Raw genomic sequence first — 19,896 nt, 5'->3', positions numbered from 1 at the left:
AGGTTGCTTAGATCCATTTATGGACTAAAGCAAGCTTCCCAAAGTTGGAACATAAGATTTGATGAGGCAATCAGATCTTATGACTTCGTTAAGAACGAAGATGAGCCTTGTGTATACAGAAAGGTAAGTGGGAGCGCTATTAGCTTTTTGGTGTTATATGTGGATGACATCCTCATCATTGGGAATGACATAGGAATGCTATCCACAATAAAGGCTTGGTTATCTAGACACTTCTCCATGAAGGACTTAGGAGAAGCATCTTATATCTTGGGGATTAGAATCTATAGAGATAGATCCAAAAGGATGCTTGGCTTGTCCCAGTCCAGGTACATAGAAACTATTGTCAAAAGGTTTGGCATGAAAAATTCCAAAAGAGGTCTCATACCGATGAGACATGGGATATCGCTTTCTACGAGTATGTCCCCAAAGACTCCAGAAGAAAGGGCGAACATGGATATGATACCTTATGCCTCAGCAATAGGGTCTATCATGTATGCCATGCTATGTACTAGGCCTGATATAGCGCATGCTCTGAGTGTCACGAGCAGGTATCAGGCGGATCCAGGCTTGGAGCACTGGAAAGCAGTAAAGTGTATCCTTAAGTACTTGAGAAGGACTAAGGATCTTTTACTAGTATATGGAGGTAATAGCCTTAAGGTTGAAGGCTACACTGACTCAAGTTTTCAGTCTGATGTCGATGATAGCAAGTCGAATTCAGGGTATGTGTACACCTTGAATGGAGGAGCAGTGTGCTGGAAGAGTTCCAAGCAAGATACCACTGCTGACTCGACCACAGAGGCGGAGTACATTGCTGCATCAGATGCAGCAAAGGAGGGAGTCTGGTTGAAGAAGTTCATCACAGATTTGGGAGTCGTGCCGGATAGTGAGGAGCCGATTTCCCTATATTGCGACAACAACGGGGCAATTGCTCAAGCGAAGGAACCTAGGTCTCATCAGAAATCTAAGCATGTTCTGAGGAGGTTCCACCTTATCAGAGAGATCGTGACCCGAGGAGATGTAGCAATGGAAAGAGTTCCATCCGAAGATAACATTGCAGATCCACTAACAAAGCCATTGTCTCAGATTGTCTTTGAGCGTCACAGGGGTCTGATGGGGATCAGACACATAGGTGATTGGCTTTAGGTCAAGTGGGAGATTGCTAGTCATAAGTGCCCAGCAAGCCAATCACGTGAGTGATGGCACGTGTGACTTGATACAGAATCTTTTTGCTTATTATATTTTGGCGTATATCACTTTATAACTATTGCATAAATGCATATATATTGTGATGTCCTTGGATTTGTGCAATGGGAATCGGATCGTGATGAGATCACGATAATGAGATCGATTCACCTTTAAACACATATCCTAAATAATCCCGGTCATAGGTTACTCGAGAGGGACATCGTGATAACCGGATAGACTGGTGTGCTGTATACCCGTCCATATGATGGATGCAGCTGGTCTCATAGCTGCTCGTGTAGGGACACTAGGGATACAGTACAGGTGCTCATTGGAGAATGAGTTCACTGATTGATCCGCTTACGGAATGCTGGATGGTTGATGATGCCTTATTGTCAGACAACGATTCCGTAGTCCTAGCGGTGTATCTGGTTCTTAGACTTGAGACACCAAGGATGTCCTGTATGAGTGCTCCACTCTTTGATACCAGACTTATAGGTTTGGCTGTTCCCAGATCTAGTACAGCTGGTCATTGGGAGTGGTAGTCGACCTTACGAGGGCTATTGAGTGTCGATAGAGGATCATCCACTCTCGGTATCATGAGAGGAATATCCCATGTGTTCTTGCTCAGACAAATCCCTGGCCAGGGTCATTCGGGTTGAGAGAGAAAGAGTTCTCCGGGAGAATCCGATTAGAGCGAGACTCGAGTAGAAACCGTATGGGTCTGACAGCACCATGCTCGATATACGGTCTCTGGGATATTAGATGGATGAGGGACTATAGGTACATGGTAACTGAGGACAGACAGGTCCAATGGATTGGATTCCCCTGTATCGTCTGGGGACTACGGCGTAGTGGCCTAGTACTTCCGTAGTCGATGAGTCGAGTGAATTATTACAGAGATAATAATTCACTGAGTTAGAAGGAGTTCTGACAGGTATGACTCACGGCCAGCTCGATATTGGGCCTAGAGGGTCACACACATATGGTAGGCATTGCGATGAGTAGAGGTTCGGATATGAGATATCCGACGGAGCCCTTGTCTTATTGGATGCAGATCCAATACCCACTAGGGAAAGGACCCATTAGGGTTTTGACACGGGATCTCTATAAATAGGAGGGATTCACAGCCTCATAGGCTAGAGTCTTTGCTTGCCCTTCCTATTCTCCTCTCCCTCTCCACCTCAGAGTAGGCCTGGAGTTTTGAGGAGCGTCGTCGCAACCCTGCTATGTGGATCACCGCTAGAGAGGAGGACGCTTGACCTCCTTCACCCTCTCCTAAGGATCTGCAAGGAAACAGGGATATACGATCTCCCTAGGTAACACAATCTCTATACGCAGTTTTGTGTTTTGCGGATTTTGCGCACCAATCTTCGCACGACGACGAACATCTTTTTGGGAATCGGGGATTTTGTTTTTCTTGTTCTTCCGCTGCGCATATGATGCCCCCCCTCTATGATTTCCCAACATAAGTCAGGAACTGATCTAGAGAGGCTCAAGCAAGAGTTGAGCCTGCGGGCTGCAGGTCGGGAATTGATCTGGAGAGGCTCGGGCAAGAGCTAAGCAAGCGAGCCGCATGTCGAGAACCGATTTGGAGAGGCTCAGGCAAGAGTTGAGCCTGCGGGCTGCAGGTCGGGAAACGATATGGAGAGGCTCGGGCAAGAGCTGGGCCGACGAGCAGCAGGTCGGGAACCGATCTGGAGATGCTCGGGTAAGAGCTGAGCCTGTGGGCTGTAGGTCAGGAACTGATCTGGAGAGATTCGGGCAGGAGTTGGGCCAAGAGCTGCAGGTCGGGAACCGATCTGGAGAGGCTCAGGCAAGAACTAAGTCTGTGGGCTACATGTCGGGAACCGATCTGAAGAGGCTCGAGCAGGAGTTGGGCCGGCGAGCCGCAGGTCGGTAACCGATCTGGAGAGGCTTGGGCAAGAGATGGGCCAGCGAGCCGCAGGTCGAAAACTGATCTGGAGAGGCTCGGGCAAGAGTTGAGCCTATAGGCTGCAGGTCGGGAATCGATCTAGAGAGGCTCGGGCAGGAGTTGGGTCGACGAGCCGCAGGTCGAGAACCGATCTGGAGGTAAGAGTCAGACCGACGACCCGCAGGTCGGGAACCGATCTAGAGAGGCTCGGGCAAGTGCTGAGCCTGTGGGCTGCAAGTCAGGAACCGATCTGGAGAGGCTCGGGTAGGAGTTGGGCCAGCGAGTCGCAGGTCGGGAACCGATCTGAAGAGGCTCGGGCAAGAGCCGGGCCGACGGGCTGCAGGTCGGGAACCGATCGAGAGAGGCTCGGGTAGGAGTTAAGCCTATGGGCTGTAGGTCAGGAACCGATCTGGAGAGGCTTAGGCAAGAGATGAGCTAGTGGGCTGCAGGTCGGGAACCGATCTGGAGAGGCTCGGGTAGGAGTTGGGCCGGTGAGCTGTAGGTCAGAAACCGATCTGAAGAGGCTCGGGCAAGAGCCGGGCTGGCAAGCTATAGGTTAAGAATCGACCTCAGAGTGGTCAGAAATGCCCAGCACATCAATGCATCGGAGGTGCCATAGAGGGCCATCTGAGCCCAGAATGCAGAGACGTGCTCCATGGGATCGGAGCCGTCGTTGTATGTCTCCAATGTCGACTGCCTGAAGTTGAAGGGTACCGGCTTGTCCTGTACTTCTTGAGTGAAAGGGGACTCGCCTGAGCTGCCTTCGCTGGGCTCGACCCATGATTTTTGAAACTCACACTGGAACGCATCTAGACGCTAGTTGATCCGGGACAATTGGGCCCTAAGCGAGTCATTTGCCAAGTCCGATGATACGGTGTCAGGCTCAAAGTGGGGTAGTGTGACTCGGTAGAGTGCGGGTATGTTATGCCCGGGCGGACCTCTTGGGTTCTTCGCTTGCTCTCGGGCTTCTCCGGTCCCGACTTGCTCCCCGCTCGGCCTCTGCTGGGTCAGGTCGGTTGGGAGAGTCGCTAACTGCACGATTTGAGGAATGAGCGAAGCGAGCATCTGCATCATGCTCGCCATGGCCTACACTTGCTTGGTCAGGCTGAGGAACGCCTCGCGTGTCACGATCGAGGGCCCTGTGGTGAGCCCGGGGGGCGACAATCCCGGGTCATTGAACAGACGCCAGTAGCGATCTGGCGTTGAAGATGGGATCCCCCAATCTCCGGGGGTGAGGAGGGCCTGACTTTCGGGTTCGACGGAAGGGAGGCCGGTCGATGGTTCTCCCTCGGGGAGAGTTCCTGTCAGATGCTCCTACGACATGGCCCTCCTTCTAGCACCAAAATGTTGGTGAACAAATGTGCTGCGGCTGATGAGTCAACACGACCTAGTCCACGGGTCAATGTCGAGAGTCTTCTGCCAGTTGAGCTGGATGCTGAGGTCGACCGGGCCCTCACGACGGGGTGCTGATCAGCGTTCCTTGGTGTGCTGATTCAGGCGCTATTTATGTCGTGCTGCGTCTCTCCTTTTCCGGGGTGGTTGGTAGCTCGTCTTCGTGAGATGGCCGTATTTTCCTGCAAAAAAAAGGCCCTCGTTGGGATCACCCGACGAGGCCCCTCCGACGAGCAAGTCAGTGGAGTGATCAATTGATTTTTCTCCCCCCTCCCCTTTTTCTTGGATCAGGTTGGGGGTATTTATACCTGTGTGCGGGAATTGGTCGAGCCCTAGTCCGGCATGGCTGTTGACTCTATGGGCAGAACAACCTCTCTGACGAGGTGGCGTCTTCGGGGGTGCTTGAGTGGCGTTAAACGACACTGCCCTAATAGTAGACAACACCGCCCCTAGCCCTTGGGGTGTCCAGGCCGCACAATCACACCATTGGAGCTTGACGTGGCATGCACCCCGCAGTTCTGGAGGCGTACAGTGTTGCATCGGTCTGTAGCATTTGTCGGTGGTTTACATAGGGCCAAAATACACCCGATCATAATTTATATGAACTTACTAATCCGTTACGAGATTAGTGCGATTCGTTTGATGACTTGAAATAAACCACGCTATCACTTCATATCGATTGGACAAAGTTACCACCCATGAAACTTTTCCGGGGTGATGTGGTCTCCGATTACGCTGTTACGGGGCCCAAGTTATGCGGGCCCCACGGCATCACCGATAGGTCTCTCTCTCCGCTATCAATTCCAAGTCGAGGGTTAAGGGCAGGGCGGAATTCCGTTATTTTTTCTCTTCGGAATGTGTTGCAGCCGAGCGTGTTAGAATATGTGGCCCTTTTATTGAATAAGATATATAATAGAATTGGGTTCAGTTGCGATATTTTAGCCAAGACTAAGTCTACTACGAAACGATTCCTCGGAGATATCCTTGATGGGAGGAAATCTTCTGAGATCTCATCTCATCGTAGACCCTCTGCTCTCGCCTATAAACGGACAGGATCTCTAGTGGTTGAGGGTGTGGTTGAGGGTGTGTTAGCGTGTTAGAGCGTGTTGACACGTATAGACGCATCTTTCCGTTGAGGAATTCAGTTATTCTCCTCGACTCTCTCCCCAAAACCGTCTCCTCAAATCCATCAATCTGATTAAAGACGGAGCCTGCAGCAATCTTGGATCACGGTGTGCTGAGCAGATCAAACAAGATCTCTGAACGGATGGCATCTAAAGGTACGCATCGTATAATTAGATCTATGTATTGAATTTCAATCCTGGCATATAGGTTAATTCTGCATAATTGATTTAGCATAATTACAGATTTTTATGCTTACAATTGGTATCAGAGCCTGGTTTTTTGAAATCATGCATTAGATCTGTAAATTAATTTACGATGCATAATTACCTTTATCTTCCAAGAACTACTAAGCAGTAATGGTCACCGTCGACCTCGCTGCGAATCTGCGATTACGCCGAGTAGCGTACGCATCACAGAACTCGTCCCATATGCGGACATTACACAACTCGTCCCATATGCGGACATTACAGAACTCGTCCCATATGTGGACATCACAGAACCCCGTCCACGTGACGGCATCACAGAACTCCGTCCGTGCGACGGCATCACAGAACTCCGTCCGTGCGACAGCATCACAGAACCGAACCCCGTCCGTGCGACGGCATCACAGAACCCCGGTCGCACACGGCCAGAATCCGTCCATGCGACGGTCGGCCGCACGCAGGCAGACAGCCCAGGAGGCGGCCATGCGTGAGTTGGCCGTGCACAGGCGGCGGCCGCGTGCTGGCAGCAACCACCCGTGGGTAGGAACCGCCGCAGCGGCAGTGGCCGCGCATGAGCAGTATGCCCCGCGGCGGCAGCGCCGTGGCGGCAGTGGCCGTGCGCAGGCTAGATCTACCGCTGGCAGCCGCGCACAGGCGGTAGCCCGCAGCCGCGTACCGGCGGCAACCCGCAGCCGCGTATCGGCGGCAACCCACAGCCGCGTACAGGCGGCCAGGCCGCAGGCAGCAGCGGCAGTGTCGCTCGCGCAGGCGGCGGCGGCGGCGATGGCAGATTAGGGTTTTGGCATATTTACGTTTTTACCATCGAGGCTAAGGTTTTGAAAATTACAGTTTTACCCTTTGCAAATATAGTAATTACAGTTTATGTTCTGTCAACATATTTACGATTTTGCCCTCGGGTCTAATTTCTGCCAAATTACAGTTCTGCCATTCGCATATTTTCGATTTATATCTTATCAAATATTTCCGTTTTTTTTATCATTATGAAATTGAGAAATTTAGGTTAAATTCTCAATTATAAAATTGATAAATATCATTTATTATAATTATGATTAATTTTAATCATGATTATAATTTTTGATTATTTGATTGGATTTAATTTTGATTAAAAAAAAACTATAAATTATGGTTTATTTTATGGTTTTCTCATATGAATTATTCATTATATATGTGGTAAATAAAATTAAAATCCAATTATTGTTTTTGGAATTTTTATTTATTTATTCACATGTATATGCTTGAAATTATCATATGAGTTTTATTAATGTTCAATAATTATTATTGTTATTTTATTATTGAACTGTTTTAAATTATTGTTCAATAATTATTATGGTTATTTATTATTGAACTGTTTTACATTAATATTCAATAATTATTAAGGTTATTTCATTATTGAATTGTTTTTGCATTATTGTTCAATAATTATTATGGTTATTTATTATTGAACTGTTTTGCATTAAATTTCAATAATTATTATTGTTATTTATTATTGAATTGCTTTGCATTAATGTTCAGTAATTGTTATGGTTATTTATTATTGAACTGCTTTTACATAAATGTTCAATAATTATTATTGTTATTTTATTATTGAACTGCTTAGCAAAATTAAAGAAATATTGATGAATATTATTTGTAATTTATTTCCTTAAGTTTTATCTAACTAGTAGCTGCCAAAGTGGCCTAGGATGATAGACTTTTGTGATATGAATTACAATAAAAGTTTTATCATTTATAGGACATTTTATTTTATATCATGGCATTAGTCTTGTAGCCACCAAAGTGACCTGGACTAATGACTTATAAAATAATATTAAAGAATTAGTCCTAAATGATATTAAAGAAATAATATTCATAATGGCACATATAATTATGAGATTTAGATAATCCCAAAGGAGAATCTAATTCGAATAATTATGTGATGGGGTAGGATGATACTATTTTAGATATCCTTGCAGTTTAGGGTTGTATACCCAAAGGTAACAATACCTATTCCTCAAGGATGGTATCAGTCCTCCAAAATATTCTTGAGTGAACACTAGATATGTCAATATTTCACCCAAAGGTGTAATATAGATGATATCAATAGTTCATCAATTTTTTGACAAACTCAAAGCATTAATGTTGCTATATATCTTTTTGCAGTGGTACTTCCGCATATACATTCATATGCTTCAAGTGTCCCTGTACTTTCTGGATCAAATTATTCAGAATGGTTAGAGCATGTGCAATTCACACTAGGTGTATTAGATCTTGATCTAGCTTTACTTGTTGAAAAGCCTACAGACTTGACTGATGAAAGTACTGTAGAACAAGTTAATGAAATGAAGGCTTGGGAAAGATCTGATAGGCTTAGTTTAATGTTCATAAGAATGACAATTGCAAATAACATAAAGACTTCATTACCGATTGCAACTAGCGCAAAGGAATATTTAAAGGTTATTGAAGACAGATTTAAATCTGCTGATAAGTCATTGGCTGGCACATTGATGAAAGAACTGACTACGGCTCAGTATGATGGTACTCGAGGAATTCAGGATCATATCCTCAATATGGCTGACAAAGCTGCAAAACTTAAAACATTAGGCATGAATGTTGATGAATCCTTCCTTGTGCAATTTATTCTCAATTCTCTTCCTTCTCAGTTTGGCCCATTCAAGATTCACTACAATACAAATAAGGATAAGTGGGACTTGAATGAGTTGACTAGCATGTGTGTTCAGGAAGAATTGAGATTAAGGCAGGAAAATTCATATAATGTCATGACGACTACTCAAGGAGGTGGTAACAAGAAAAGAAAGTTGAAGCATCATCCATCAAAGAGATTTGCTAAGTCTGGAAATGTTAAACAGACTAATGAAAAGAAAGCCTTTACTGTAAAGTGCTTCTTTTGTGGCAAGAAAGGACATGTGAAGAAGGATTGCATTAAACGCAAGACTTGGTTCGAAAAGAAAGGTATTAACTCGACCTTTGTATGTTTCGAATCAAACATTGCAGAAGTTTCTTCTAACACTTGGTGGATAGATTCCGGTGCTTCAACTCATGTTACAAATAACATGCAGGGATTCCTTTCAATTCGGAAACCAAAAGAACATGAAAGATTCATCATTATGGGAAATCGTCTTAAAGCGAAAGTGATATCAATGGGAACTTATCGTCTACGCTTAGAGACGGGTCACTTGATGGACCTTGTTGACACATGTTATGTCCCTACAATTTCTAGAAATTTGATTTCTCTTTCTAGAATTGATGAGTTGGGATATTGTATTTCTTTTGGTAGTGGCAAACTCAGCATATTTTATGATTCAATAAAAGTTGGTTCTGGAATTCTTTGTGATGGTTTGTACAAAATTAATTTGGATCTTGAGTTTGCAAAGACACTAATGACCCTGCAATCAAATGTTGGATTGAAACGTAGTTTCAATAATGAAAGATCTTCCATATTGTGGCATAGACGATTGAGGCATATCTCCAAGGAAAGAATTGAAAGATTAGTGAAGGATAATATTTTGGAACATTTAGACTTCACTGATTTTGATATTTGTATAGATTGCATTAAGGGAAAGCAAACTAAACAAATAAAGAAAAATGCCACAAGAAGTAAAGAACTCCTTGAGATTATTCATACTGATATCTGCGGACCACTCCATATTCCTTGTTTTAGTGGAGAAAAATATTTCATCACATTTATAGATGATCTGTCCAGATATGGCAAAGTTTATCTAATACATGAAAAGTCTCAAGCCGTTGATACTCTTGAAGTATACATAAATGAGGTTGAGAGACAATTAGATAGAAAAGTTAAAATTGTCAGATCTGACAGAGGTGGTGAATTTTATGGCAGATATGATGGATCTAGTCAGAATATTGGTCCTTTTGCTAGATTCCTAGAACAACGGGGTATTTGTGCTCAATATGTATTACCAGGTGTGCCACAGCAGAACGGTGTTGTTGAAAGGCGAAATCGTACTCTGATGGATATGGTTAGGAGCATGATGAGTTATTCCTCTGTACCTGAGTCGATGTGGGGTGAAGCTCTTAGGACAGCTATGTACATCTTGAACAGGGTTCCTAGCAAGTCAGTTTCATCGACTCCATTTGAGTTATGGACTGGTAGGAAGCCCAGTCTGAGACATTTACATATTTGGAGATGTCCTGCAGAGATAAGAGTATTCAATCCACATGAAAAGAAATTGGATCCAAGAACCATTTTAGGATATTTTATTGGTTATCCAGAAAAATCCAAGGGATACAGATTTTATTGCCCTAATCATAGTATGAGAATAGTAGAATCTGGTAATGCAAAATTCCTAGAAAATGACGAAATCAGTGGGAGTGAAAAATCTCGAAGGATTAATTTTGATATTGAGGAGATTCAGGTTAATTCTCCCATATCATCTCCTGTCCGAGAGATTGTTGTTCCTCAAATCAATGAGAGTATTGATGAGGGTGAACAACAAAATAACATCCAAGAACTCTCACATGATGTTGATGTCGCCGCTGATGATCTTGTAGAACAATCACAATTGACAGATTTGAGAAGATCTCAAAGGAAAAGGAAACATGCCATTTCTGATGATTATGTTGTATATCTACAAGAATCAGATTATGATATAGGAATAAAAAGAGACCCCTTATCGTTTTCACAAGCCATAGAAAGTAACGATTCTGAAAAATGGTATGATGTAATGAAAGAAGAGTTAAAATCAATGGTACAGAATGATGTCTGGGATCTCGTTGAATTGCCCAATGATTGTAAAAGAGTCGGTTGTAAATGGGTCTTTAAGACAAAACGCGACTCAACGGGCAATATCGAACGATATAAAGCCAGACTTGTGGCCAAAGGTTTTTCTCAGAAGGAAGTCATCGACTATAATGAGACTTTTTCTCCTGTTTCTAAAAAGGATTCATTAAGAATCGTTATGGCATTAGTAGCTCATTATGATCTTGAGTTGTATCAGATGGATGTGAAAACAACATTTCTGAATGGGGATCTGGATGAGGAAATCTATATGGAACAACCTGAAGGATTCATAGAAAAGGGAAAAGAAAGTTGGGCTTGTAAACTTAAGAAATCCATTTATGGCCTTAAACAAGCTTCCAGACAATGGTATATAAAGTTTCATAATACCATTACTTCCTTCGGATTTAAGGAAAACACTGTTGATCAGTGTATATACCTGAAGGTAAGTGGGAGCAAGTTTATTATATTGGTCTTATATGTGGATGATATTTTACTTGCCAGCAGTGATCTTGGTTTATTGCACGAAACCAAGATGTTTCTCAACAAGAACTTTAAGATGGTTGATATGAATGAGGCATCCTATGTCATTGGCATTGAGATATTCAGGGATAGATCTCAAGGATTATTAGGATTGTCTCAGAAAGGATATATTGATCGTATCTTGGAGAGATTTAATATGCAGCTTTGCTCAACCAATGATGTGCCTATTACTAAAGGTGAAAAATTCAGTCAAAACCAGTGCCCAAGAAATGACTTAGAAAAGAATCAAATGAAGAATATTCCTTATGGATGCGCAGTTGGAAGTCTATTATATGCTCAAACCTGTACAAGACCAAATATCAGTTTTGCAGTTGCAATGCTGGGAAGATATCAAAGCAACCCAGGAATGGAACATTGGAAAGCTGCAAAGAAAGTAATGAGATATCTACAAGGGACAAAAGATTATATGCTCACATACAAGAGATCTGATCAGCTTGAAGTAACTGGATATTCAGATGCTGATTTTGCAAATTGCCTCGACAGCAGGAAGTCCACTTCAGGATTTGTATTTATGTTAGCTGGTGGGGCAATTTCTTGGAATAGTGCAAAGCAATCGCTTATTGCATCATCAACAATGGAAGCTGAATTTGTGGCGAGGCCACAAATCAAGCTTTATGGCTGCGAAATTTTATCTCAGGACTTGGTGTGGTCGACTCAATTGCTAAGCCGCTGAAGATATTTTGTGATAACACCGCAGCAGTTTTCTTCTCTAAGAATGGCAAGTACTCTAGTGGTTCCAAGCACATTGAGTTAAAGTACTTGGTGGTTAGAGAAAGAGTCCAGAAACAGCAAGTGTCAATTGAGAACTTGAGCACCACTATGATGATTGCTGATCCATTGACAAAAGCCTTACAGTGCAAAATATTCAAAGAACATGTTCTTAGAATGGGGCTTGTGAGCAAGTCATAAAGGATATGGTGATGCATGTTTATGTGGATGCTATTATTGACATTTTACTTAATTAAAAGTTATCTGTTTCTACTATCCTGTTTACATTTATGTTTATGCATATTATGGTTGAATGTAATAACAGGATTGTCTTGACAAGACAAATTACAGGGGTCATTATGGACTATGTTAGGAAAGACTAACAATGTTGTGGTACATAGAAGGGAGTATGACATTGATGAAATACAACCGCTATGACTCGCATTGATAGTTGGACTTAATATAGTATTATTGTGATTATTGGACTTATTGGCTTATTTTAAAACATGGCCATGTATAAAATGCTTTTCAAAATTTTTGGAATCCAATTAGGTAAAATTGTTTTCAAACAAATTTTGTTTTGTTTGTTTTGATTTTGTATCTCTTTTATATCTTATCAATTAATGGGCCAAGTGGGAGAATGTTAGAATATGTGGCCCTTTTATTGAATAAGATATATAATAGAATTGGGTTCCGTTGCGATATTTTAGCCAAGACTAAGTCCACTACGAAACGATTCCTCGGAGATATCCTTGATGGGAGGAAATCTTCTGAGATCTCATCTCATCGTAGACCCTCTGCTCTCGCCTATAAACGGACATGATCTCTAGTGGTTGAGGGTGTGTTAGTGTGTTAGAGCGTCATAACGTTCTCTCCGTTGAGGAATTCAGTTATTCTCCTCGACTCTCTCCCCAAATCCATCAATCTGTGTAATCCTGTGAAAGGATAGGAAGAGAGGAGAAAGGGTCTACTCTTCGCACTCCCTGCAGATTCCGTAGCGCGATCGGATTAAAGACGGAGCCTGCAGCAATCTTGGATCACGGTGTGCTGAGCAGATCAAACAAGATCTCTGAACGGATGACATCTAAAGGTACACATCGTATAATTAGATCTATGTATTGAATTTCAATCCTGGCATATAGGTTAATTCCGCATAATTGAAACATTCTTTTTCTTCACGTTATTTTTTCTCTTCGGAATGTGTTGCAGCCGAGCGGAGATTAAAGCTCGGCTGGTCGGCGCTGGTATGTCTGTCGGGGCAAAGAGCCTGCTATGTATATGCTTTGCTCAAAAATCATATTTCTTTCTTATACATATTCCACACGAAACATCCTAATAGAGTGATGTACAGAAGAAGTACATAGTTGGGAAAGAGAGTTTGTTTCTCGGAAAGTGTTTTTCTTTGTTGTTGCTTTTCTTCTTTTATTGTCATAAAGTGAGGCAAAGCCTTTAAGAAAAGATTCAGTTAAGAACGGTAGATGGATATATACAATGGCTAAAAAACTTTTATCTTTCACGTGCATAGACCTACTTGCAACTTCCATTTCTTATTTGGTGTTAGCTTTTCTTTAAACTGACTCATTCAACATTACTTAGATCTTTGGGGCAAATTTTAGAGTGTTTAGATTAGCAGTGTAATCCAGTTGCCTACATCGGTAGTTCAATGTGTGTATATATGATTTGAAGGTGCAGTTGTGTGCATTTGATAGAGAAAATGATGAAAATTTAGATGGAGTTGCTGGCCACATGGTTATATTTTAGAAGCTTTAATCCTTTTCACTTATGTTCGGTTAGCCTCTTTTTCTGTATACTGGTTTTGTATCAAGTGGAATATGGAAAATGCGGTTTATCAGGTTGTTTGAAATGTTTATCTAAATGGAATGTGTTTGAGATACTGTGGACTAACTGCGAGTTCTAGCTGTTCCATTCTGTGGTGGCCAAGTGCTGCCATTAGGTGCTCATCGAGATCAATGATATGACAAAATTGGCATTTTACTAGGGTTGATTCGAATTTGAGTGTAAATCAGTTTCTCATCCACCAAATTATTTGAGGCATTGAACAAAGTTCAGACTTGCTAGTGTATAATTGGTGATGTTCCCTAATTCAACGAATCTTATCAAGAGACTAAAATAAGTAGTTCTAGTGAAAATGCTATACTTATTTGATCCATGTGATGCTACTCTACCATAATGGTTCCTGTAGTAGCAGTTGTAGTTGATCAAAGAGGCCTTTAGTCTCTCACATACTTGATTTTTGTTATTCAAACTTGCTAAAACATTCTATACACTGTCAGCTTTAACATATTCTAGCCAGGGTGATAAGAATTTCCTGATTTAGCAAGCGCTAGAATGCTAGAATTGGAGAATCAATTGTCAGGTGATTCACTCATCTTCTTTATCATGGGATCTAGCTTCGACCTAGTTTTACTAGTTTCCTACAAGTCACACCTTTAAGCTTGATATGCATCTCAGGAGTTAGATGATGTCAGAGGCTCAGAGCAGAATATACAAAAATTAAAAAAATTTGTGTAAACAACTGAGAGAATCTAGTCTGTCATTGATAATTGACCCAAGCATTAGAACTGGAGAGTTGACTACATTCTTGTGTACTATTCCAATTCAACGAACACAAAATGAATCTTTCCAATGGTAAAAGTGGTTCAAACTGAAATAATTCATCAGAAACTGAGTGACAATGGAAGCACATCAGTAGCTAAATTAGACAGTTGATAAGCTGGCTTCAATGCACCCAACAGATAAATCTGGGGAAGAATCACATCTTACTGAGCAAGTAACGTGCATGTCTGATAAGCAGTAACTTTAAAGAGAAGAATGATGCTTTAGTATCATGCTGATATTTTGATAAAAAATAGTAAGTAGACTTTTTTTCTCATAGATTACATGATGATTCTATGGTCTACCATTGCCCACATTTTTTATGGTGAGAAGTTCTTGCCCGATGTGCCATCATGTTATGTATCTTTGATTACTATTTATATATCATTTATATGTTTTCAAATAAAATATTGATAAAACGGTGATGATGCTAATGATGTGGAAATTATGAATGCACCATGTGTATATATACAAAAGATATAAAGGTAGTATTGCTGATGTAGGGCTGTAATCTTGCTGGCACATGCAGGTGCTTGGTTTGTTTATTTGTGCATATGAGAACATATCTCGATGAAGAAATACAAATGTAAGATCAGAACAACTAACATCCCTTCCATCCAATCTCGACGAGCCAGAGTTCAACTCTTTCGAATGGGAAGCAAAGGAAGCAGACTATCAGACTCATTTGGATTTCTCATTTGTGGCACTCTCTGTAGCTTCACCTGAGGTCTGTACTTTTAACCGACTCCAAGACTGATAGAACTTCATAATTTAGTTATACCTGATGTTGCTATTTCTCTTTGAGCAGATCTGTTTAACTGGTCATCTTCTTTCTCTTTGTGACAGTGTTTATGTACATCTAGCTCAATTTTGCAGTTCCTCAGAATTGTTGTGACAGTTTTTATTTCTTGTTTTTGTGTTTTATCTTTTCCTCCTTGTCACAAGTCAAGGATTTCTAGGCAAGGGACACACTAAGCTCTTCCTTGTATCTTCTCTAGCTTGACCTGCTGTTCCAGTGCCATCTGCTTTCAGTTTTCTATTGTTCATTCATTCCTTCTATTACTGACAAAGTTGGTTCATGGTCCTCTGGATTTTCCATACAAGACAAGAAGCACTTTCCTAATGTCTCCAGCATCAGTGGTGGTAGTGATGGAGAATCCTAATAACTTCTGAGTGGTAAAAGTAGATGGCCGAAACCTCTCATCCATCTTAGAGAAGGGAAGGATTAAGATTCAGGAGAAATTTAGATGACCTCTCGTCCTAAAAAATTCAGAAAGCTGTCTGTTACCTATCCTGTCATTCCTAGCATTCTGGAAGCTCTTTCCACAGCACAAAAGCCTGTTGTCGTCTTCAAGAGCACTGAAAAGCCTGTTGTCATTGCTCTCTCGAAGTTCTGAACTATTATTTTCTTGAATCAAACCCCGGATCAGTTCATCCTCTACTTTTGGTGTTTGTGGATCAAGTTTAAGAACCTCTGACCGAGATCATGGGGCAATAAATATAGTAAATATGATTCTTCATGCTACTCAATGGTTCTAGTTCAGAATCCCATATGCAATGAGAGAGAGAGAGAGGTAAGATAAACACCATTTCATTATCACTACATCCAATATACTTTTGCTACTGAATGATCAGTTTTTCATGAATGAAGTCCAATGTCACATGCCAAGTTTCTTATATGTGACAAAGCATACTGATCATTTCTATCACTTCTTCATGAGCGTATCTTATTTTGTGATAAGTTTATATCAGGCATTTCTAAAATGCATTTAAATGTTGCTGCTAAATCGTCTTGCCTCCCTTAGACTCTTGTTGTATGGTTTCTAGGCTTATGAGCAATCCATATCTGCTGTGTGCCAGTTAGATTGGCCAAAGACGAGCTTAGTTAGAATGTGCAGCAGCTCCTAATCAGAAATGGAGTGTGCCTATGGAAACAGAAAAAGTCAAATTTAGTCTGTTCCAAATAATTGGGACATATGAGTTTATTGTTGTAGTTGTTGTCATCTTCTATACAGTATGCAAAAGTTGAAAACCTGAATTCTATCATGTCCTGTGATTACGCCGAGGTCTCCAAATTTGTCACCTTCTTTTGTATGGATTTCCAGCCAAATCTTTAGTTCCTTGGGATAATAGTACGTACGTCATTTCAAGGTAATGTCTCCATATGTTTGTGTCTAGCTCATGATCGGCATTCATTCATTATTAACATTGTTCTCTTATTACTATCTAGATGGTCCTCTGTCAACAAAGAAGACAGCTCAGCTCCCGGAGCTTCAAAACATCCATCTTGTCATCCATTTCTAGGTAGAGCAGCAGATAAATGGTGTGTTCTTCAACTTCTTTGGATTTGATGGAACATATGGAATGTGCGGGATCAAAGCTGTGGAGGACTCCAGTGGCAGGCTTGAGAGGACCACCGTTGAGGACATGGGCATGGCAGTCCGAGCTGATGCAAATAGTACAAGTTCATCCTTGAATTCATCTTTTCGATGGGCTTCATTCTGTAAACTCATTGTTGGCAAAGTATGTTTTAACATTCTGATGTCATCAAGAATAGAAAAGGAAAATTGTGTACTGCCTCTTAAATTCTTCTGCCCTGATAGAGAGTGTGAAGAATGTTGAAATGCATGCTTCCTGCTAATTATTCACCATAAAATTCTCCAATTGTACAAGTGAAATGAAAACAAGCTCATGTTTCATTTTGAATACCAAATAGTGTATGCAGTTAAGTTCATTTGGAACCATTTATAAAGCCATACATCAAAAGGGTGTTTACTAATCTAATATGATATACCTATTAATAAGAGTCACCAACTATAAAACCAGCCATACATCAAAAGGGTGTTTACTAATCTAATATGATATACCTATTAATAAGAGTCACCAACTATAAAACCAGTGTCACTACACCTAAACCTAACTCTCTCTCTGTTTCGGGTTATTTATGGGCTAGTAATGAATCTGTTTTGGAGATTTCAACAACGAGAGGATATTGAAGGTGAAGCACCATGTATTATGGACCTGATCAAGAATCCTCCACTGTTCATCATGTTAGGATCAAGAGCACTAAGAGGGGGGGGGGGGTGGGGGGGGGGGAGGGGTTGGGGGTTGAATTAGTGCAGCGGCGTTCGTACGGCAAAGGCGATTTCAGATTTCAGTAGAAAAATCGATTCATAAATTACTTTAACTTGTGATTAGGCAAGAAGCAGTTAAAACAAATCTGTTAAGTCAGTTTGCAGTTGTGATGAAAATCAGAATGTAAGCGTAAACTGAAATACGATGTTCGTACGAGAAAAGCGATTTACGTCTAAACACGATTCGGAAAATACTGAGCTTAGAAACACAATCGTAAAAGCACAGAAGACAATAAGCTATGAAGGAGGTTTGCAGTAAGGATAATCAGCTCAAAGTAAATGCAAATCAGAGAAAACGGGAGTTTATAGTAGTTCGGTCAATCGTGACCTACATCCACTCCTCCAATTCCTCTTCCGTCGAGGCCACCGACAACCACTAACGATCTTCCTTTACTAGGCGAAGATCAACCTCCTTCTTACACCCCTCTTCTCTTTTTACTGGGTTTAGGAGATAAGCCTTATAAGCACTTACTCTCCTCTCTTAAACATAATTCTAACACTTAAGCTATAGGAGGGAAATTCTAGAGATTGCAGTAGTGTTTTCTCTCTTTTAATCTCTCTGTGCTTGTATCTTTTACCCAGGGATTGGAGGGGTATTTATAGGCTCTAAACCAGTTTGAATTTGGAGCTCAAAACTGTCATCGCCCGGAATTCCGGTGTCTGGCGGTTGCACCGCTTGATAGAGCTCGAAGGATGAGCCTTTGGGCAGTGCCACCGCTTGTCAGGGGCTGTTGCACCGCCTGGCAGAGCTCGAAGGCTGAGCCTCTATGCGGTGCCACCGCTTGTCAGGGGCGGTTGCACTGCTTGGCAGAGCTCGAAGGCTGAGCCTCTAGGCGGTGCCACTGCTTGTCAGGGGTGATTGCACAGCCTGACTGGGGCAGTTGCACCACCCAGCCAGAGCTCGGAGATCAAGCTTAGGCGGTTGCACCGCTATCAGAGGCGGTTGCACCGCCTAGCCAGAACTTGGAGACTGAGCCCTGGGCGGTGCCACCGCCGACCCAGGCGGTGCCACCTTTGGGCGAGAGATCTAGGTCCGAATGGGTTGATCCATTCGGCCCAATTTGGTTCTTTTAAGGGCCCAATTGCCCCTAGATTAAGTTAATGGGATCACCTCCCATTTCTAACTTAATCATCATGCTAACTATGATAATTCTTAAGACTTTTACTATAGGTTGCTCCGGTGCGTCAATCGCTTCTTCTAGCGAGCTTCCGGCGAACATCCGATGGACCTCCGACGATGCTCCTGCGGACTTCCGGCAAACTCCTGGACTTGCGACGATCCACTTGGCGAGTTCTAACGAGCTTCTTTTGGCAAGCTCTTGGACTTCTCGGATTTGTTCCTGTAGAACCTCGGACGACCTGACACGGACTTAGCTGATTTTGCCTAAGTCGTGCGGCACCCTTGCGTGTCCGTCCGCAAGGGTCAGCCTCCCCGAAGCCTCCCATTGTCCCTTAGGACCACCAGAAGAGAGAACGGGTTAGAGAGAACGCCTTAATCGGGATCCACAAGCAAACATCTCCGAAAAACACTTCATAAACAATGCAAATTACAAACAGACTTCTACAAGCTTTGAATAGTGGCACAACAAAGGGTAAAATGGTCCATTACAGACCGAAAAGCTCTCGCATGTGTCCACATAACACTATCTTTATTTACAAGCCTAAAGAGACCACCAACCCAACTAAAGTGGGACTATTAAGCCTTCGGCCGCTCCTTTACATTCTGTACAAGGCATGAACATGCCAGAATACACGGACATACATAAGCATTACATCCAACACCTTGTTTCGAAGTTTGTCCGTGACATTCTCCCCCACTTATCCCTTCGACGTCCTCGTCGAAGCCTTTGTCGACACTGCAACTCCTTACCTTTGCTGAGTCTTCAATCTTCTTCTCCAGCTGCAATGCGCCTCTTGGCTCCCAGCTGCTCTCCGCTGCTATTTTGAGTAGTCGAACCTTTGATCCGCCATGCTGCTACAACTCACCAATGACTTTGACTCTGTTGTGGGGTTGGCTGAGTTGTGTTGATCCTTGTTGATTTCTACGGATCCGCCAGATGAAGGAAAAGACCATCCTTACTGCGCCAGTCTCTCAGAAATTCCTCATGCTGCTTGAACTGGGTGGATGCTTGTTGGAGCTTTAACGAGCATCATCTCGCAAACTTCTGAAGTTTCGGGTCCTTCCTCCACAAAATCTGCTCATTGACTCTTCTTTCTGTTAGTTGTCACATCCAAGTAGGTTCGCATCACTTCCGCTTTCGATTGACATTTCGTTGGGAAATGAGGCGGACAATCTACTCTCAGTAGCACTGATCACCGTTG

The 19,896-nt window shown here is 42.4% G+C and overlaps 1 long non-coding RNA gene across 1 annotated transcript; it reads left to right on the top strand.

The window, feature by feature from the left end:
* Positions 1-12,992: 12,992 nt before the first annotated feature.
* On the top strand, positions 12,993-17,081 carry LOC135648826 (uncharacterized). Its single transcript, XR_010501104.1, has 3 exons — positions 12,993-13,068; positions 14,970-15,167; positions 16,671-17,081. It is a non-coding gene; the product is annotated as an uncharacterized LOC135648826 (long non-coding RNA).
* The last annotated feature ends 2,815 nt before the right edge of the window (positions 17,082-19,896 follow it).

The sequence above is a fragment of the Musa acuminata genome, chromosome BXJ3-9 (genome assembly GCF_036884655.1).
Source record: "Musa acuminata AAA Group cultivar baxijiao chromosome BXJ3-9, Cavendish_Baxijiao_AAA, whole genome shotgun sequence".
In the NCBI taxonomy this organism is placed as follows: domain Eukaryota; kingdom Viridiplantae; phylum Streptophyta; class Magnoliopsida; order Zingiberales; family Musaceae; genus Musa; species Musa acuminata.
The sequence above is the reverse complement of the archived record's forward strand: the minus strand, read 5'-3'. Positions and strand labels throughout refer to the sequence as shown.